Source organism: Dasypus novemcinctus, chromosome 9 (assembly GCF_030445035.2).
Source record: "Dasypus novemcinctus isolate mDasNov1 chromosome 9, mDasNov1.1.hap2, whole genome shotgun sequence".
Lineage (NCBI taxonomy): Eukaryota > Metazoa > Chordata > Mammalia > Cingulata > Dasypodidae > Dasypus > Dasypus novemcinctus.
Window position 1 is genome coordinate 104810642 of NC_080681.1, and position 19926 is coordinate 104830567.

Genomic DNA, 19926 nt, shown 5'->3' on the forward strand with positions numbered 1-19926 from the left:
AGCATGTTGACTGGGAAGATGCAGTCAATCCACACACCTGCAGCCCTGAAGTGACTCCTGCCTCCACTCAGCGATGCTCCAAAGCCGGGCGGGAGGGCTGTGGCCTGGGTTTCCCCTCACGCCCTTTCTGGGATAACCCACCAAGTACAGGCACAGAAATGCCTCGTCTGCTGCGGGCTCTCCCCTCCGGGACCGGGGGGTAGCATCCTGCTGCCGGCTCCACACCTGAGCCGAGTCCTGGGCGAGGTGCCCACAGCAGCCGTCCCCACAGCAGCCCTGGACCTGGCTTCAGAGGGGCTGAGTTACTCACCCAAGAATGCACAGCCAGTAAGTGGCAGAGCCTCATGTAGGGCCTGGACTGAACTGATGACCAGCAGCAGCTAACACTGTACCTTTCTACATGCCGGTCCTCTCCAACGGTGAAGGGCCACGCCCCTTTCACAGCTGAAGAACCAGAGGCACAGAGCGGTAAACCAGCTTGCCCCAGTGACGTGTTAGTACGTGGCTTGGCTGGCACTGACGGCTTCCCCGGGCCCTTCCGCGCACACCAGCCTCCTGCTGCCTGCCCCGCCCTAGCTCTGCCCGCTGGCCCACACCGCCTCCAGCCCGCAGTCCCACCTGCCCTCACCCGAGGCTGGCATCGCCCTCGGGAGCCTGCGCCTGAGGGGTCCGCCGCCTGCGAGATGCCTCTTTCGTTCCCTCCGCGCGGCTCAGCGACCTGAGCTGCTCTGGGCTGGGGCTGGAATCCCCGGCTGTCTGGCTCGAAAGCCAGGTATTTTTCTCTCTGCACCAAGGTGCTCCTCCAGACTGTCAGCAAAGGTGGGGAAGTGGAAGGTACAACTGACCGCTGTGGGACCGAGGACTGCGGGGCTTTCGGGAGGGGCTGTGTCCTGACGGGGGCAGCCTCTGCGCGGCCACGGGGGAGGAAGGGCCAGCAGGGGAGGCGAGGTGGAGAGAGAGGACAGGTGAGGCGAGGTGAAGAGAGAGGACAGGTGAGGCGAGGTGAGAGAGAGGACAGGTGAGGAGGGGGCGGCACTGATGTGGGAAAGCGCCGGCCCGGGCTGATGTGGACTTGGCATCAGACTGACGACTTGAAACCCAGATCTGTCGCTTTCTCACATATTGTACAATTTTCTTAATCTCTCTGGGCCTCAGTCTCTTCATCTGTGAAGTAAAAATCACACCTTCTAAGGCTGGTAGGAAAATTAAAGGAGATAGGTTCTGGGACCCCCTGACACAGCGTCTGGCGAGTGGTGAGTGTTCCCTGGAGCCTGGGGATCAAGCTGGGAGTTAAGGGTGAACTTGCAGTCCACCGCGCCCTGACCACCTCCCCCTGCTCTGTAAAAAATAAGACTGCCTTTAAAAAAGCTCCGTTTTCCCAGAGGGAGAACCGCTTTATTAGAGAAGGCCTCTCCCCGCCAAGATAGAACCAGCAGACCAATAAAACTCACTCGGATTTGACATCCCTTTGGAAATCGATGGGCTATGATTGCGAATCCAGCCTCTGTCGGCGGCCGCCTAATTTTAGCTGGATCTTTGCAGGCTTCTCACCGTGCTCACCCGCCTGCCTGGACTGGCAGAGAGGCTCCGAGAAGCATCATTGATCTTTTGACTAAAGGGTCCTAATGAAATACAAATCTGCTGTCACTTAGAGAGCCATTTGTCTTGGCGGCCCTGAAGAAGTGTTACCAGGAGAACAATAAACATAATTTCATTTTAAGACCCATCCTTTCCCCCCACTTCCCCTGCCGGAAAAATCAATATCTTTTACTGTTTCAGTTTTGTTATGGAGCAAAACGGGGAGATGCCATCAATAGGATGTTAAAGATATTTCCAATTATGTGCAAGTTACCTGTGACAAGGGCCCTGGGCCACAGGCAGTGAGTTAACATCTATTTGCATGAGCTGGAGTTAGCAGGAGCACTCCCTCTGCCCAGCTTAGAGGCTACTGAGAGGCTAAGGAGGCAGCAGGGCAGACAGATGGGTTCCTAGACACAGTGGGGTCCCGGGAATTGAAAACACCTGCATAAATAGCAGCTGGCCATTCCAGGGTCGAGTGACCAGGGTAAGCAAAGCCTGTCACTATCGTGCAACCCATGACCCGGCGTGGTGGTTCCCGGAAAAGAGGGAGGAGAAAAGCACCTGCCTCTTGGAGGGGCGTGGGGTGGGTGGCACATGCTTTCCAGGCAGGGCTGGTTAATCAACTCTAGGTGGAAGCAGACTCTGAGGGTCTGACATTTAAATGGGGCCTTGAGACCCAGGAAGGGAAAGCTGGCCTCTCTAGCAGCTCCCTCTTCTCCCGTATTCTGTCTTCCAAATTCTAGCCACCTTGGCCTTTTCCAACTTTGATTTCTTTCTATTCAAATCTCCAAATGGCTGGGCTCCATTTTCTTGTGTGTGTGTGTGTGTGTGTTTGTCAGCATAGGTGTAGAGTTTTTATTTTTTTAATTATTTTTTAAAAAGAAGATTTAGATTACATAAATGTTACATAAAAAATATAAGGGATTCCCATATGCCCCACTCCCTCCCTTTCCCACACTTTGCCACAACATCTCTCATTAATGTGGTACATTTGTTACAATTGATGAACACATATTGAAGCACTGCTACTAACCATGGATTACAGTTTACGTTATAGTTTATATTCTGTCCTGCACAATTTTGTAGGTTATGACAAAAAAAAAACAATGACCTATATCCATCACTGCAATGTCATGCAGGACAACTCCCATGTCCTGAAAATATCCCCATATTAGACCTGTTCTTCCCTCTCCCTCCCCTCAGAACCTCTGGTGGCTATTGCCTATGTATCAATGATAAGAGTTCTTCCATTGCTAGAACAATAGTAAGTTTATAGTACAATAATAGTAAGTCTACTTTTGTCCATTGTTCATTCCCCGATCTTGAGGATTTGGGGATGGTGATCCCCACTCTGCTTCTAATTGAGAGGGTGCATGGATCCCATGGGGCACATGGATGGAGCTGTCTTGCTTGCAGTTGCAGACTCTGTATTCTTGGGATGGTTGTTGTCCATCATCATCACCTTGTTAATTGTCCTGGGTGAATCCAATGAACTGGAGAGTAGCTGTTGCAACTCTGCTGAAATTCAGGGCTCAACTGGCAAGCGAACAGCCCAAAGATTTAAGTCTCTGGGACGTGTATTTATCAAGTTTAGTCCTAATTATAGGTTCAGATAAAGGGGCAGAAGAGCCATGCGTAGAGAACCTACAAATGAGTCTAACTCTGTTAAACTGGGGAGCATAAATTCCAAAGTAAGGCCCATTGACAGGCTGCCAAATTCCTGAGCTGTTTCTGGATGTCTCCAGAGCCCTCAGAAGCCCGGCTATTTGACGCACTGTTTACTGTGACCATGAGACCCTGCTGAGACTTGCATAAGAGTAACCTCTGGAATGACTTCCTGACTCTTTGAAATCTCTCCATTCTTTCTAGTCTGGAAACTGCCTCCAGGGAGTAAACTGGAGCTACCAGTTTGCTCACCTCATTGTTTCCCCGACTCCCTGAGAGCTAACTCCTTCCTGTGCAGCCACTTGTCTGCTGTCTAAAAAGTATTGTTTCATATATTTTGTCCACTTTCCTGGTTGCTTATGTGGGTGAGTAAATTCCATCCCTGTTAGTTCATCACGGCCAGAAGGAAAAAAGCATACTTCTTATAACTTTTTCCCAATGGTTTTAGGTAAATTTATATATTACTATTATTAAGACTCAAATCCACACCCACCTTTCTCACTTTAAACCTGATATGGACCCCCAAATCTAATACCCAGAAGAGCAGATCTTCTCAGCGGGAGCGAGAGGGGGTCTGAGCCTGCCGCTCCTGCTCTCACCCACCTCCAGGGAGGCACCACGGTGACAGTCTTTGGACTCCTTAGGCCAGCATTCAAGGCACTTCACAGTCTGCCCCATCTGGCCCTCCTCCTCTCCTGCCCCTCACCTGTGCTCCGCCCCCCCCCCCATTTGGAGTCCCAGCCCATTGAGCTTCTTACTCTTTCCTTACACACACCATTCTGTCTTGCTTATGCTGACCCCCCATCCAGACTGCCCCCCACACCCTGCCCCAGAGTCAGCTTTTCCACCTGCCCAGTGCTCAGCCACAGCTCAGGTGGGGTCAGGCTGTGAAGTCTGCCCATACCACTAACATCGGAGAAGAATGTTGGGCTAAATTGCCTGCACATTTTAAATCACTGTCTTTTTTCTTCCTTCTTTTGCTGAACAATACAGTTGAAGTCACATAAATCACCCTTTGACTGCACTGGTTGCTAGGCTCTTCAAGGATAGATGCAATGTCTTATTTAACGATTACCTTTGCAGCTCCTAAGAAACATGACACATAGCAGTCTGTCCGTAATTATCTGTAGAATAAATGAAGGAAGGGGAAAGGGGTTCCGGAGGCAGGCACAGCATGAACAAAGAGAAAGTCAGGTGAGAGTAAGTGTGGCTAGGTCAGGAAACGGCAATGTAGAGAGCTGATTTAAGGTGGTCTTTTAGTTTCCCTGGCTGCTCAAGCGAACACCACGCAGTGGGTCAACTTAAACAATGGTAACTTATTAACTCACAGTTTTGAGGCTAAGAAAAGTCCAAATCAAGGCATCATCAAGGCAACGCTTTCTTCCCGAAGACTGACAAGCTGGGGCTGGCTGCGGATGAGCCTGTGCCTGGATGCCTCTGTCACGTGGCAAAGCACATGGCGGTTTCCCTTGGCCCTCCCTTCTCTTCCGGGTTCCGTGGATGTTCTTGTTTCCCATGGCCTTCTCTCTCTCTGTCTGAATTTCATTCTGTTTATAAAGGTCTCCAGGAATAGGACTAAGACCCATCCTGAATGAAGTGGGTCACATCTTAACTGAATAACCTCATCAAAAGGTTCACACCCACAGGAATGGTTTCAGGCTAAGACCGTGTTTTCCTGGGGTGTGTGGCTCCAAGCCACCACAGATGGTGTGGGAGATGACTTGGGGCTGCAGAAAGGTCCTGGGTTTAGCTTCCGACACACGCAGGTTCAGATTCTGACTCTGCTGCTTCTGGCTGTGGGACTTGAAGCATGTCACTTATCCTCCCTGGGCCTCTGTTTTCTCATCCGTAAGATGGGGATCAAAAGTCTACCTTGTAGGGAATAAATAAGATATGCCTTGAACTGGGCAATATGAAACTTAATATTTGACCATTTTTGAGCCATAGAAGCCTAAAGCCCAGGCAAAGCTCCCAGGAGCGGCATCCCTCGGCAACCCTGACCAGCCTTTGCAGGGCTTTTGGATGTTGAAGGGTGGCTGCTCTGCATCAAGGGGTGGCCTGTCTCCTGCCCCTGCTTGTTACCGCCTGCCAGCCTGTCCAGAGCCTGGCATCATCCCCGGGGACCCCAGGGGTCTGTGGCCTTAGAAGTACAGAGGATTTCTTAGACATTGGCAGCACTACAGGGCAAGGCCCCAGGGCCTTCCATGGTCTTTTTTTTTAACTGACAATGCACCTCAGACCAGGTTAATGTAGGAATTGGGTTTCTGGAAGGCAGGCCCCCCAGGGTCAGGTGCTCCCAGGCAGCTGTGAGGAGGTGGGAAGGGGGGGCAGGAGGCAGGAGCTGGGAGGGAGCTGGGAGGGAGGCGATGGGCTCCAAGTGCATCTGTTTACTCCCTTTCGCTCCAGGCTGCCTTTAGATAGTATGACATTATTCCCTGGTCCCACTTATCTCCATTCAGTGCTTCCAGGAAAAGAGCTGCTTGACATTTTAGGAGGAAAAATATGAAAGCACATGACATGGAAACCTTAGGACGGAGAAGTCTCAGCGCACTTGCATTTTATGCCTCCGGAATGCCTGGGAAATGAAACCAGGTGAGGCGAGAAGGTGGAACTGATGCCCTGCACCCCCGTGGGAAAGTGGGCCAGGACCCCCGCCGGGTGCATCCTCTGCCACCTCTTCCTCAGGTCCTTTCTCATTCTTGGCCTGCAAAACAGATCCCTTCTGCCCGAAAAAATGCGCCTCCTGCCACCCTTATACTCAGCGGTGTCTCCATCTTCATCACGCAGAGGAGACAAGGGAGGAAGGAGGGGTGCTCAGCCACAGCTGAGCAGGGTGTTTGCACAGGTGCCCAGGCCTGCTGGGCCCAAGCCAGGCCAGGGATTCCTGTCTGATGTGGGGACCCCACGTCACCCCAAGGGAGAGGGCCGTGGACCCAGCTCCCTGGGACCCTGGAGGTCTTCAGCCCAGACCCAGAGAGACGGAATGCTGGGGGGCTTGAAGCCCTCTGACTCAGAGCACGGAGGAGGACGGTCCACAGAAACACCGGTCACTCGGCTTAAATACGTCATCACGTGGACCTCAGGTGGGTCTCCTGGAAGGGATGGACCCACTGGACACTTGATGTGCACATTGCCAGACTGCCCTGCCATTTATCTGCACGACCACCAGCAAAACATTTCATCTCTCTGATCATATAAGTAAACCTAGGAAGGATAATGGAAAACAGGGTTCTCACAGTCAGAGAAAGGAATTACAGTGTGGGGGAGAATCAGCGCAAGTACGAAACTCAGCTCCTTCTCTGAAAAATGGGGATGATAATAGTATTCACTTCCCAGAACGCTTGTTTCCACACCTGGGAAAAGTTCAGTAATTTGTTATTATCATTTTGTCATTGTTGTTATTGTTTCGGGACGGCTCTTCAGACGATGGTGCCGACTCCCGTGCCCACCCGCGGGTGTGGGAGCGCCTCCTGGTGTGGAGCCCCGCACTGGGTCCCTGTCCTTGACCTCGCTCCTAACACCATGCCTGATCTCCCCCGAGTCTCTCTTCCTTGCTTTCCTGTCATCACTGACGTCCACTCCAGGCCTACGAGTTTATGAATATAAATTGGACAGACCTGGCCTGCACAATCCTGCTGACACTTTCCAATCGTTCAGCAAAACATTGTTCATAGATGCATGAAAGATAAACTTCATGCCTGACTCGTGATCAATCATGAGTTACCGGGTTCCACTGTTCTCTAGGCATTTATCTGTTCATTTAATAATAATACAATTACTAGAAAGCACATGGGCACTGTGCTAGGGATTGGGAATACTGAAATGCATGATTCATTCATCCAACAGATATTTGTTAAGTGCCTGCTGTGAACTGGGTACCCCTTACCCAGTCGGGTGGGGAGGCATACCTGCTGGGGTGCCCTGGTGTGGGGCATTGGGGCCTGAGTGGGGTGAAGGGGTGCCCACACTGGGTGGGGGCAAGGGCCGCCACAGGAGATTGCTTACACACAGGGGGATAATGGGAACCTCTGTCGGAGAGAGGAGTTACAAATACAGGAAGGAAGGAAACGAGAATCAATGTCGTTTGCAAAGTTCTGCAGTACAGAACTGGAGGGGGTAGAACAGCAAAAACGCTTCAAGTAATTGATTCTCGTGGCAGAGGCAGCTGGGCTAAAAATAAGAGAGAAACGGTGGGAAGTGTTGCCTGGTGCCCCAGGCCGCGAGACCTTGGAAAGATGCTGTCCACGGGGCCTCACCCAGCCCTTTGGGGTTCGGCTCCCCAGTTTCCTACCAGGGCTCTCATGATCCAGGAACCTCTGCTCCGGCTCAGAGGAGCACCCAGGACCCTGCATGCCTCATGGGCTCCTCCCGGCCCCTGGCCCCGGCTCCCTTCCTCCTCGTCCTGCTGTAGGTCCGATCCCCTCATTCCCATTAGCCCCTTCCTGCAGGCTCCCAGGACGTGACTCCAGGCACAGGCACGTCAGCCTGAGGGACGTTGATCAGGAAGTGTCCTTCAGAGGATCTGCACCCGTGGAAGGGCCGAGGGCGAGGCTGAGCGCTGACGCGGTGTGCGTGAAGCCCTCGGCTGGGCCCTCAGAGAGCTCTGGAGGGAAGGTGGTGCACCAGAGAGGTCGGCTGGGCCTTCCCACAGCCGCAGGTACTCACAGGGCGGGCAGCCCGGGCGGGGTGACCGTGACCCCAGGCAGCTCTGCGGCTGAGGGCTGTCTTCCCTCGGGAGCGCCCACGGCTGGGCCAGCGAGTTCTTCTGCCGTCCGTGCCTCCGTGCCCACCCCAGCCCCCGCCCCGCCCCTCAGAGAGCTCACTCGGACTGACTGAGAAGCTCAGCAAGTGGCTAAGCATGGCCTCCGCCGTCGCACAAACCTGGTTTGACCCCTTTTCCCAACAAGACCAGTCCAGGCCTTGGTTCCCTGATCTGTAAAATGGGCCCTTCGCAGGGCTCTCCCAGTTACATCCTCCAGAGTGCTGTTCTGTACACTGTAGAGTGCTCCTCCCAGCATGGCTTTCCCTAGCAAAGCATGAGAGCAGCCGTGACCTGGTGGGGAGCCAGCTCTGCATACCTAACTACCTTCTATTGATTTGCCAGTGAATAATCACAAAAACTCCATGAGATGACTTTTATTATTCCTGTCTTTAAAATAATTTCTAATATTTATTTTATTTTTAAGAATCTGAAATGGTTTAGACATACAGTGAATTGCAGAGAATGCTGTAGAAAAAACAATATTCTCTGCAATTTAATAATTACACTTTAATCTCAAGCAGTTAAGAGTCTTGACTGAGGGGCTGGGCAGCCTGCACTGGAATCTAGTACTGTAATGGAGAAGCTGTGCGATCTTGGACAAGTTACTCAACCTCTCTATACATTAACTTTACCATACATGGAAATAATAATAGCTCCTGCCTCACCTATTATTCATACATATAAATCTCTTGGCATTTGGAACTATGTGAGTAATTGCATTTATTATTATTACTGTGGCAAATACTCTTTTACCCACCAAAGAGATTTTAAGGTTTGCTTCTTCAGTTTATTTTTTTCTATCCCTTATTTTTAAAAATATTTTTTAAAGACGTTTTAGGTTTGCAGAATTGTGCAGAAAGTATAGAGTTCCCATATATCTCCTCTTCCATACATCCCCACCCCCCAAAAACAAACTATTTCTCTGTTTTTAAAATCTTGCATTAGTGTGGTACCCTTGTTCCGATTGTTGAACTGATACTGATAATTATTATTAAATAACTCCATTGTTTACAGAAGGATTCCCTCTTTGTGCTGTGAGTTCTAGAGGCTTTGACAAATACCTTCTGTCATGTGTCCACCATGCAGTTTCACACAGGATGGTTTTGCTGTCCTAAAAACATCCTGTGCTCCACCTAGCCATCTCTCACTGCCTCCCCCTGCACCCATGGCAAACATTGACCTCTTCACTGTCTCTGAAGTTTTGCTTTTCCATACGGTTGGAATCATACGTATGAAGTCTTCTCAGTCTGGCTTTTTTCACCGAGCAATATGCAGTTAAGGTTTCTCCAAGTCTTTTATGGCTAGATAACCCATTTCTTTTTTTAATCACCAAATAGTGTTCCATTCTATGGAAGTACCACAGTCTGTTTATCCATTTACCCACTGAAGGACATCATGATTGCTTCCAAATTTTGGCAATTATGAATGAAGCTGCCATAAATACTAATTGCAAGCTTTTTTTTTGTGAACAGCAGTTTTCATCTCATTAGATAAATACCTAGGAGTGCAATTGTTGCATCATATGGCAAGCCTATGTTTTTGTAAAAAACTGCCAAACTGTTTACCAAAATGTCAGAATACCATTTTGAATTCTTTCTCCCTTATTTGGTAGCTTCTAATTTTGAAGTAAATACAGATTTCCAGGAAGTTGCAAAAATAGTACAGAGAAGTTCATTGTAGCCTTTCCCCAGCTTCCCAACCCGCCCCCCCGGCAACAGTGTACATAACTACAGTATAGTATCAAAACCAGGAAACTGACATTGGCCCCATACTATTAAATGGCCTAGAGACCTTCAGATTCCACCCGTTTTTACATGCTCTCATTTTGTGTGTGTGTGAAGTTGTATGCAGTTTTGTAACATGATCACATACATAACGTCACATGTATAATCCATATAATCTGCACCACATTTAAGATACAGAACTCTTTCATCATCCCAAATATAATAATGCTTTATTTTTGAAGAAATAAATACTTCAGATGCAGTTGAACCCTGTCCCTGATCTCATTCTCCATCCTCTGTCCACAGAGGTAACTGCCATTGCTGATGTCAGTGTATATTTTTCCTCTTCATGGTTTTATGCTTTTATCAAGTATGGGTGTACCTAAAATAGCTAATATTTAACAAATGTGTGTTGTGCACCAGGCACCATTCTAAATTGTTTACATGCAATAGCGCACCACTCCTCACCACAATTCAGGCGTGGTCACCTTCAATTTCCCGATGAGGAAACTGAGGAATGAAGAGGTTAAACTTATGCAAATCGCACAGCCTGAAAGTGGTGGTGCTGGGCTTCCTCCAGGCAGCCTGAGCCATAGCCACCATGAGTCAGATATATTTTCCTACTACCACCAACTTTGTTCACTCACCATGCTGTCTGTGAAATTCATGCATGCTTCTTTTTGTCTTTTTTTTTTTAATGTTATATGAGGTCCCCATATACCCTCCCCACCCTCCTCACCCCACTCCTCCCACAACAACAACCTCCATCATCATGGGACATTCATTGCACTTGGTGAATACATCTCTGAGCATGGCTGCACCACATGGTCAATGGTCCGCATTGTAGTTTACACTCTTCCCCAGTCCACCCAGTGGGCCATGGGAGGACATGCAATGTTCACTAACTGTCCCTCTGGTACCACCCAGGACAACTCCAAGTCCTGAAAATGCCCCCACATCACATCTCTTCTTCCCACTCCCTACCCCCAGCAGCCACCATGGCCACTTTCTCCATGTCAGTACTACATTTTCTTCAATTACTAATCACAATAGTTCATGAATAGAATATCAGTAAGTCCACTCTAATCCATACTCTATTCCTCCATCCTGTGGACCTTGGAATGGTTATGTCCACTCCACATCTATATCAAAAGGGGGCTTAGATTCCACTTGGATGATAGATGCAATTTTCCTGCTTTCAATTGTAGGCACTCTTGGCTCCTTGGTGTGGTGGTTGACCTTCTTCACCTCCATGTTAGCTGAGTGGGGTAAGTCCAATAAACCAGAGTGTAGGAGTTGCTAGACTGTTGACGCTCAGGGCCTGGCTATCACATGGACAGTCCAGAGATTCAGGTCCCCTGAGTATACACTAAACTCCAGCGCCAGCCACAGGTCCAGTAAAAGTAACAGGAGAGGCTTGTGAACAAAGATCACATCTGAGTCCAACTCCAACACACTCACGAACACAAACTCCAAAGTAGGGCCAACTGACATGGCACTGAACTCCATCTGCCATAACCATAGAATCTGTGGGTCTCTGCAGCCCTCAGAAGAACCAATACCTGGGGTTGTATCTACTTTATCTGTCTCTGGGACTCTGCTGAGGTGTGCATAAGGGCAATCCTTCTGGTAACCTCCCGGCTCTTTTTTGGAGACTCATAGCCATATAAACTCATTTGTCCTTTCCATTTCCCCCTTTTATTCAAGGTCAAAAAGCATTTTTAACTCCTGGTATTACATGTAGACTGAGATGTTCGGGTGGTCCGAGTTGACCCTTTTATTCAATGTCCTTTTCTAGTTACATCATCAGCTGGTACTTGGTAGTAATCCCTCGGCACCAGGGAGGCTCATCCCCGGGTGATTCATGCATGTTTATAGCTGTAGATATAATTCACTATTGTTAATTGCTATGTAGTTTTTCCTTTTATGACTACATGTTACCCACAGTGGACCTTTGGGATGTTTAGAATTTTCACTACTGCACATCATGCCACAGGAACCTCCTTGTCCATGTCTCCTTATGCACATGTCTGAGCTGCTCTGGATTTATTCCTAGTCCTGGAGTTGCTGAGTCATTGAATGTGTGCCATCTTCAACTTTGAAACATGTTGCCACATTGTAAGGTACTTGCAACAATTTCCACTTCCTTCTTCCATGCTTAAGAGTATGCCCCAGGCTATCTTGTTATTTTGATTGGCATTTCTCTGACTCCTAGTGAGGCTGATCATCTGTCCTGTAGTGATTGGCTATGGTTTGGAACTGTATGTACCCCCAGAAAATTATGTTATTAAGGCTAATCCATTCCTGTGAATGTAAACATATTGTAAGTAGGTTTTCATGAGGTTACTTTAGTTGAGAAGTGGCCCAGGGTGGGTCTTAATCTTCTCACTGGAGGCATTTATAAATGGGATGACTACAGAAAGAAAAAGCCACAGAAGCAAGAGCTGAAAGCAACAAATCTCAAAAGATAAGAGAGAGACCAGCAGATACCATCATGTGCTTCACCATGTGGCAGAGGACCCAAAGATCTCTGGAAGCCAGTCTTGATGATGCCTTGATTTGGACATTTTTCTCAGCCTCAAAACTGTAAGCTAATAAATTCCCATTATTTAAAGCCAACCCATTTTATGGTATCTGCTTTCAGCAGCCTAGAAAATCATTGGCCATGCATTTTTATTTTCTCTGTTAATTGCCTGTTTATAAGGCACATTTTTCTATTGTGTAGTTTGCTATTATTAGCATGTGTTAGAGGTTTGCAATAATTAACAAGCTGTAGCTCAGGTTCCCCTGAGATGCACTGGGGCAAGGCTAACCCCATCCCCCATAAGCCTACGTGTCCAAGGGCATGGCGTTTCCCCACAGGTTAAATAAAGAAACCACACTGAGATGGGAGCAAGGGAAATGGAAACCTTCCCTACCTACATATCAGAGGGAGATAAAATTCCTACAGAACAAAGAAACATCTGCTCCTGCAGCATTCCAAGAAACCATAACTCCCTAACCCACTATCTTCTAGTCACTATCAGGAAAAGTTCCACCTCTAAGGACTTCCTATTGGCCCTTGCACTTCACTCCAACCCTAGACCCCTCCCACCAACTATCATTCCCCCGCCTAGAAAAGTTCTGTATAAATTGAAGCCCCCCCTTCCAAGAGTGGGCTAAAGTCTCTCTTCAGACCCCCACCATGCTGGTGGGGGGGCTGAAGTCTGTTCTTCAGACCCCCTCCATTGGGAAAGCTTCTCAATAAATCTTTCTTTGTCTATAGTCCATCAGTCTCCATGTTCCAGTAAGCGCCATATTTTCTCCAACCGCATGAATTGGAGGATTCTTTACATATTCTGGATGATAAATTTTTTTATTGGTTATAGGCATGGCAAATATCTTCTTCCAGTCTGTCTTGCTTTCTTCTTTTTAAACTTTGATCATGGTGTCTTTTGTTATAGAGATCTTCTTAATTTTATTGTTTTCAGTTCTATCAGTTTCTGCCTTTATGGTTTGTGCTTTTTGTGTGTGTTAAGAAATACTTTCCCATCTCAAAATCATAAAGATAGTTAACTTTTTCTAATTGTTTTATTTATTTATTTTTTAAAATTTTTATTTATTTATTTATTTCTCTCCCCTTACCTCCCCCCCCGCCCGGCCCCGGTTGTCTGTTCTCTGTGGCTATTTGCTGTGTCATCTTCTTTGTCTGCTTCTGTTGTTGTCAGTGGCACGGGAATCTTTCTTTTGGTTGCATCATCTTGTTGTGTCAGCTCTCCATGTGTGCGGTGCCATTCCTGGGCAGGATGCACTTTCTTTCACGCTGGGTGGCTCTCCTCATGGGGCGCACTCCTTGCACGTGGGGCTCCCCTACGTGGGGACACCCCTGCGTGGCATGGCACTCCTTGCGTACATCAGCACTGCGATGGGCCAGCTCTACATGGGTCAAGGAGGCCCGGGTTTGAACCGTGGACCTCCCCTGTGGTAGATGGATGCCCTAACCACTGGGCCAAGTCCGCCCCCCCCAACTGTTTTAAAGTTTTATTTTCATATTTTCACAGTAAAGTGCTATTTCTTACACTTATTTTTTTGGACATAAACCAATAACCTAGCACTTCTTCTTGTGTCACATGTCTTTTTCTCCTCATATGTAATGCCAGCTCTGCTGTACATTGAGTTTCCCTGTTTGTCTGAGTCCAGTCTCTCCCTTGATCTATTCATTTTGCATTACATCAGCACCACATGATATAAAACCCTAGTGCTTTGTAGGAAAGCTTGGTGTTGAGGAGGTTAAATTGCTCTTGTTTTTCAAAATTATTTTTTCATGTAAACTGATATTTCATCTGAGCTCTGTTGGAACTTTTAAAAAATGAAGTTGTATTGCATTTAAAGGTTAGCATGGGGGATAATTGACATCTTTAGAATATTGGCCCATCCTCTCCATAAACATGCTATATCTCTCCCTTTATTCAGGTTTTCTTTTATGATCTTCAATATGGCTTTATAATGTGCTCTTGAAGGTCTTGAATGTAGTTTATTAGATTTATTTCTTGGTGTCTTAGATCGTCTACTCACACTTTGGAGTGGGGCATGGCCATGTTGTAGCTCAGCCACGTATGAGCAGCATGAGCCGAGTCAAGTCCCTTGATGGGTTAGTCCTTGGTTTCCTCATCAGTGGTTCTGCCCACATCCTAGAGGAGGCATGAGGATTGAGTGACATGAAGAGTGTGAAGCCCCCAGGAAAGGTTCGCTTATCCTGGAGTCAGTGTAAACTGGAGATGCATTTCTGAATGTGTTAAGTACTCGTATGCTGGTGAGCGTGCTTGGATGTGGTCTGTAAGTATCGGGCAGCCAGCATCCCTGCCCCCCGCCCCAAAGCACAGAGCATTTAATTAAATACTTCAAAGTCTACATTAAAACTAGCACTTTATTGATTTCTAAAGCAGGGGCAATTAAGTTAAATTTAAAAATCACTCTGGTTAACGTAACAGAAAACTAATGGTAAAGATTTTTTTTCTGTTCAGAATTTAGTATAACTTATTGTAATTGTGTCTCTGCTCTGTTTCAGCTCAAAAGTGTACACTTTTTAGTTTTAAAAAGTTGATTTGTGGCAAGTCTCCCTCCAGCACTGCAGAGCAGCAGTCGCTGCCCGCGCCCAGCACCTGCCCTGACCACGGCCGCACGCTCGCAGCGCACCCTCATCGCAGCCGAGCCAGACGGTGCGGCGCGGCCTGGTGGGCGAGACCACCCGGCACTCTGGAAAGAAGGGATTCTGCCCGTGGCCATGAAGCGCCTTCCGGCCTCCGAGGAACACCCGAAGCTGCACTGCCTCGACCTGAAGGACCGCCCATTCTTCCCAGGGCTGGTGAAGCCCAGGAACTCAGGGCCGCTGTTGGCCCTGGTCTGGGTGGCGCTGGATGTGGTGAAGGCAGGTCTAGTGATTCCTGAGAGACTAAGCCAGCGGATTCTAAGTCGGGCACCCTCGGGGGGACTTCTGCATTCAAGTCAGCAGGAACATCTTTCGCTACAGTGATTCAGTGAAAAGTGCTGAAGAAGAAACCAGTGTGTGGTTTAAGCCAGAAGAATTGGTTGACAACAAGCCTTGTGCTCACGACTGGGTCGATGAATTAGAGGTGGCCAAAACAGCCATCTCTTCTCTTGGGGCACTGCTGGATGTGTGCCGGAAGACAGCTCTTCATTCCACAGACCTGGAAGCAGTAGGACTGATCATTCTTTTCTAAAGTGGCTTTATCAATAAAGCCTCTAGGAACTGCGGGAAAAAAAGTTTGTTTTTATAAAACGGTTCATGTTTTATCATAACATTTTAAACTTAGAGAAAAGTACAAAGCAGTAAAATTTCCCCAAATAAAACCACCCAAAAAGAACCACTGTTATATTTGTCAACATCCTTTTTCATATATCTCCTTGCCAATAAGGCCTTGGGTTCAGGCCCACGTTTTGCTTTCTTTGACAAGACGCTGTGGATGCCTTTCCACATTAATAGTTGCAGAATTATACCGTCATTTTAAATCATTGCACTATATTCCATTTTATAGATTTGCACTAATTTAATGCATTGATTTCCTATTTGTGGTTGTTTGATCTTATAAAATAAACTATGCTCCAATATGTTGCACTGCTGCATACCTTTTTTTTTTGCTAACTTGTGTGACTATCTCCATCAGTACATTTCTTGGGAGTGAGATTATCGAGATAAAAGCCATGCTCATTTTCCATTCTGACATGTATTGCCAAACTGCCTTCCTGAAAAGATTGGATCAATTAGCTCTGCCGTCCTTGGATCATGAGACTGTCCATTTCCCAGTAAGCTAAGTGGGTTTGCCAATCTTTTGAATCTTTCCCTGTCTGCTAAGTAGAAAACAAATCTCTCCCTGCATATGCATTTCTTTGATTAGTAGAGAAGTTAAACATTTTTTCAACTGTTTATTGGCTAGCTGAACGTCTCCTTTCGTGAGTTGCCTCTTCAAGGGCTCAGCATGTTCATGGTGCTGTTTTATGAGTGTCGTATGCTGACGTTGTCTATGACGTTTTATGATGTTTTGTATATTAAGGTTCAGGTATAACCTGTATAATGTTAACCCTTTGTCCTAGCATGGCAAATCTTTCCATCTTGTTAGTGTAAACTGTTAATGTTCAATACAAGAAGAGTGCACCATTTGTAAAAGTGTAAGGCTCATAAGCAGCATAAGCTCAAAGAACAGCACATTACCAGAGCCTCAGAAACAGGCTTTGCTTTCTACAGAAATAGATTAGTTTCTCATGCTTTGATTGTTGTTGTTTGGTTGGTTGGTTGTGTTCCTTATTTTGTTGGTTTTTTTGACATGCAACATCTAATTTTATGTCACATACATCTGTCTTTAACCTTGGTAGCCTCCAGGCTTCTTGACATCCTCAGGAAGATATTTCCCATCTGCTTTTCCTATTAGAAGCTTCAGCATTGTTTTCTGTGTCCCAAAGGTGCCAGGCCAGTTGTTAGAACCCAATTCATTCAATGACTCATCTTTCCCTTGTGCAGTTGAAATAGGCACTTGTGATTCATATCTTCATCTATATATTGAACATATGCACATATTTGGGCCCAGCTTTTTAATTACTGTAGACTTCTCAAACCTATCAATATCTGTTATTATTTAATTTCCCTTGTAGGCTTTTCCTGATTGTTCTCACATGTTCATTCTCCCATATGGATTTAGAACAATTTATTGTGCATGTCCATCCCATTGATATTCAGTACCACCTTAGCCAGAGAATGTGGAGATGAAATCCATTTTATAAATAAATGTTTAAAAATGTGTATTTCTTATTTGTAAAGAGTTGTTTATGTATCTAATCTATCAATCCTATTAATTATGCTCTTTAGGTCCCAAATAGCTTAAGTTCTTTCTTCTTTGTATGTTACCAACTGTGGTAGGTTGAATTATGTACCCCAGAAAGAAAATAATCTTAATCCATTCCTGTGTTGTGAACCCATTTAAATAGAACCGTTTAAAGATTTTTTTTTTCATTTAATCTATTACTGGAGGCTTCATGAAGAGAAAGCCAAATGGAGGAGAAGCGGGAAGTCAGCAGACTCTAGAAGAGAAGGAAGAGGACATGGGTATGGGAAAGGACAGCCAAGAAACTCAAGGATTGCCAGCCAACCAAGTGCTGCCGACTCCATGAGCCAATAAATTTCTGTTCTTAAGCAACACATTGTGTGGCACATGTCACAGCAGCTGGGAACTAAGGTACAAATTAAGTTTTCCATTGATATTTGATTTCTGTTGAATTTTTTGTTGCATTTCCTGCATTTTTTATTTCTTATATTTTAATGTTATGTAATTGGTTCATATTGATTAAAGACCATTGTACCTCACTATGATTGTATACTTAAAATTTAAAAACAACTTTCTTTATCCAACTTTATTTCTTCATTGAACTTGAACTCATCATTTACACTGGACTCTATACTTTTTGAGGGTTTTTTTGCCCATTATTTCTCCAACAACCATTGGCCCATTCTTTGCCAGGCATTGGTGCATCTCTGATAGACAGCATACAATTAATAAATATTTTAACCCAAAGGAAGGGCTTCCTTTATTAGATTATTTATACTATGTAAAATTATTGTTATAGCTGATATTTTAGGTTGTGTTTCCCTCATCACTTTCCTTATAAAAATATTTATACTTTTGAGATGCTTCATCTGCCATCTGTTATTTGCTTTATGGTTTGTTTTGTTTTTCCCTTTTAAAAAAATAATTTGGCTGGTATGTGTTTTGGTTTGAATTTTATTTCTATAATTTTAAATTGTGAGTCTAGACCTATGTTTCTCAGTTGGTCATATTTTTGTGTATCTTAATGCAAAAAAGACAAGAAAATTAACACATTTTAACCTTTCTCCACTTAATCTCACTTCCCCTCCCTTTTATTGGTGGAATTTCTGTTCTAGTCTATTATCATCATTTATTGTTTGATACTACAAAGCTTTTCTTTCAAAAACTGTAGCACTTGTATTGTTTCATAACTGTAACTACAGCAGTTTTTTTTCCAACTTAATTTCATGTTTAAAATGATTCAATGTATCAGTCTTAGAAGTTGTGAATTATTTCGATTCACCTTTCATTGGTTGAATTAAGTCATCAACTAGATTCTTGTGGAAAGGTCATATGAGAGCCATGTTACCTGAGTCCTTGCATATTTGAGGAGCATTTTTGTTGCTTCCGAAAGACTGGTAGTTGGCTGCATTTGGAGCTCTTGAGTAAAATTATTTCCCCTAAGCCAGCTTTGCTCTTTAAACCCTGAATCTAGCTCTTCAGCTAGTTTGTTTGTAGGAAGGAGGGGAGAACTCTAGGCTGGGAGTCAATACACTCAGTCCAGTCTTGCTCAGTATGGTCTATTGAGTTTATGGTCCCAGTTCTCTTTCTCTCCCTTTACCCATCCTCTTCCCATATGACTTATTTTCTAGCCCCTTGACTTTGGGCTTGGCCATTTGACTTGCTTTGGCCAATGGGATGTTAGCAGATGTGATACACGAGCTGAGCTTACCCTCTTTGCTTCTGGCAGCCCCATTAGAAGATGATACCCTGGCTGGCCCACTGGTTTCAGAAACATGAGATAAACATAGAGCAGTACTCAACAAACTATGGCCTGGGCCCAAGGCAAGATCAACAGAGCCATAGCTGCTGACCCATGGACATGGGCGAAAGATAAATGAGTACTGTATAAACCACTGAATTTTGGGTTGGTTTGTTATGCTGTGGTAAGGCAATAGAAACTGACATACCCTCTCATTTTCCTGCTGTGTGTTCTTATATAAGTCAACTCCCTTCTCTGAGTCTCAGTTTCTTTAAGTGTGACATGAAAGAATTGATTTCTAGGGTCCCTTCTAACGCTCTGATTCTGGATTTCTATATGGGGTTTTGTGGTGAGAGCCCAGCCAGAGGTGAGAAGAAGGCTGTGTAAGGAGCTAGTGGGGAGGGGCAGTTTTGTCCTGCTGGAGCAGAAGTTAGGAGGGGGCTACAGGAGTGCTACTGGAGGAAGGCAGGCCTGGGCTTTTGCTTATCCACACTTGTTTATCCCCACCTGCTCCTCAGTCTCCTGCATAGTGGTTTCTGACCCCACCATGCTGCAGAAACTGCCTTCTCTGTTAGGATTTCATCAGTAAATCCTCACCTTTGCCCTCACCGTCCTTGGACTTGATGCCTCCTCTTTGTCTTCCAAGACCCCTCGCTTTTCGTGATCTGCCCTCTCTTCTTTTTGTTTCCTCCACTGATTCCACTCTGAAGGTGTCTGCTAAGGTTCTTTCCGCAGCTCCTTCTTCTCAGCTTAGTAATGAACCTGAATTCAGGGATTCGGACCAGGGAAGGGACCGGGAGACCCCTAGGTCAGGCTTGCAGAAAAGAAGGCACAAGAAACCAGAGCAAGCAAGCCCTTGGTACTGCCAAACCCTTTTTTGATGTTATTTTAAATAATACCTCGTCTTAGGAAGAGAGCTTGGACAAACACTAAGAGACTCAGTGCCCAAGTCAAAGAAAGACTGGATATTATTTTCCATGTGCACTCACTAGCTCCAGCACAATCATTCTTACACAGTGGACTCTGTGCTTATGGATACAACAGGTGGTCTGAGCAGGGGTGGTCAAACTCCTCAGGCCAAGCTAAAGCAAACGCAGGCGGCCTGCGTTTATCTTCTTTTCATCATGGGATTATCTT

At 46.0% G+C, this 19926-nt stretch overlaps 1 long non-coding RNA gene across 1 annotated transcript in view; it reads right to left on the reverse strand.

Moving 5' to 3' along the window:
- LOC139439696 (uncharacterized) overlaps window positions 1-4672 on the reverse strand; it is a 67070-nt gene extending 62398 nt beyond the window's left edge. The window contains exon 1 of the long non-coding RNA XR_011649711.1: window positions 4575-4672. This is a non-coding gene — a long non-coding RNA (uncharacterized lncRNA). The remainder of the gene's footprint in view (window positions 1-4574) is intronic.
- Between the last annotated feature and the right edge of the window lie 15254 nt (window positions 4673-19926).